Source organism: Octodon degus, unplaced genomic scaffold, assembly GCF_000260255.1.
Source record: "Octodon degus isolate 3935 unplaced genomic scaffold, OctDeg1.0 scaffold00010, whole genome shotgun sequence".
In the NCBI taxonomy this organism is placed as follows: domain Eukaryota; kingdom Metazoa; phylum Chordata; class Mammalia; order Rodentia; family Octodontidae; genus Octodon; species Octodon degus.
In genome coordinates, this window is record NW_004524586.1 from 1,966,898 (window position 1) to 1,968,632 (window position 1,735).

At 43.4% G+C, this 1,735-nt stretch overlaps 1 pseudogene; it reads right to left on the reverse strand.

The window, feature by feature from the left end:
- Positions 1 to 242: 242 nt before the first annotated feature.
- LOC101589854 lies at positions 243 to 1,096 on the reverse strand (annotated as a pseudogene).
- Between the last annotated feature and the right edge of the window lie 639 nt (positions 1,097 to 1,735).

Genomic DNA, 1,735 nt, shown 5'->3' on the forward strand with positions numbered 1-1,735 from the left:
GGCTTTTTTAAAAAAACACGTTTGTCATTACCAAAAAAAGACGTCTTTAGGTAAAAATAATAAAAACCTCATGCTGCATAGATAATGCAGATAGTTCTAGTTATCTGGTCAGCGGGCAAAAAGCAAGCACTTAAGGGCTTCAGTTCCAATCTTGTGTTCATTTCTTATTGCTGGAATTTCCTATTCGTTTCTTTCTTGCTGGATGACTAAACCGGATGATGGTAGAGATGTTAAGCTGGCATTCACTCAGCCCCGCTCTACTCAGCCTCGGGAGCAGACGAATTCTCAGCTGGTGGATGGCTGCTTTGTCTCTTTGCCCTCTTGTGGTTTAGGGTTTTCTGGGTGTCTGCGTCGGTAATTGAGGTTGCAACGGTACCACGTTGAGGTGGCTGCTGACCTTGGGTCTCAGCTCCTTGATTTTCCTTATCTCCTTCATTGCCATCCTCTAGGCTGTTTTTGGCGAGGGGGGCCCCTGCGGATTCGTGGTCTATAACCTTGATACATACTCTGTCTCACTTGTCTGCCTTGTTCTCCTGCACCCTCCATCACTTCTCGCACAGGAGGGTTGGAGTACTGTGGTCGACGCCCACGGGGTCTCAGCATGTAGTGAGGTGGGCACCTTTGCCTGTGGCAGGGCTGGCGCTGTTGGGCCTGACCTTCGGGAGCGCCCTCGATCTCTCATTCTTTTCCCCACTCTCACTGTTCTGGTAATTCTGCTGGTAAGTGCGTGGAGGACCCCTGACGTGGATAGCATCTGTAATGGTTATGGTCTGCTGCATATTTACTGCCTGGAGCTGGCGCTCCACCAGGGCCTGTGACATTTGCTGCCTCCACACCCTTTTCAGTATAAGTGCTTGCCTAGCAAGTGTAAGGTTCTGAGTTCAATCCCTGGTGCCACAAAAAAAAACACAAAGCACAAAAACAAAAAAAAACCAAACTCCACAGTCTCTCCCTCTCCTACACTGCGAAGGTACTTCCTGGGGTTATTCTTTATAGCAGTCTGGTGTACAAATACATCTTCCTTGGTGTCATTCCTGTTGATGAAGCCATATCCATTTCTTACATTAAACCATTTTACTGTACCCAAAACCTTCATTGTGATGGCTTTTTTGTCCTCGCCAGCAGGCGCCGCCAGTGGGGCTGCTCAGGGCTCTCTGGGGTCCGCTCTCCGCTCCTGCTACTGATCGAACTGTTTCATAGTATTTTTTGAGAATCATCACATGTTCTCTTATAGATGTTATTTTTTGCTTGTGTCTTGTTGAACCTGTTGAGCATTGTTAATAACTATTATTGATAATTCAATTATATTAAAGTCCAGTTTCTGGTTTTTCTTAGTTATTGATAAAGTTGGAATGGTTGTCTTCTGATCTTCAAACTGCAGTTAGAATGACTTCAAATGATCTGTGTGATGTGTAATTATAATAAGTTGCATTCTAGATAGAATGTACACTATTTATGTCAAGCTGATGTTCTTTCAATGGAAAGTGAATGAGGAAGGTTCTGTGTTTGTATTGGGATCCTTCGTAGGAAAATGAGGTTGTAGTACTTAGGTAATGGTTCAAGTTTTCACAAGACTCATGTCATTCTCTTGAGTTGAATAGTGCAGTCGTTTTCTCAGGCAAGGAAAACTTTTAAGCCACTGATTTCAGAGCACTTTAGATTATCCACAAATAGAATCTGATTCTATATTCTTCTATTGTCTACATTTCATTTCATTAAATGCATAGTTTATTTA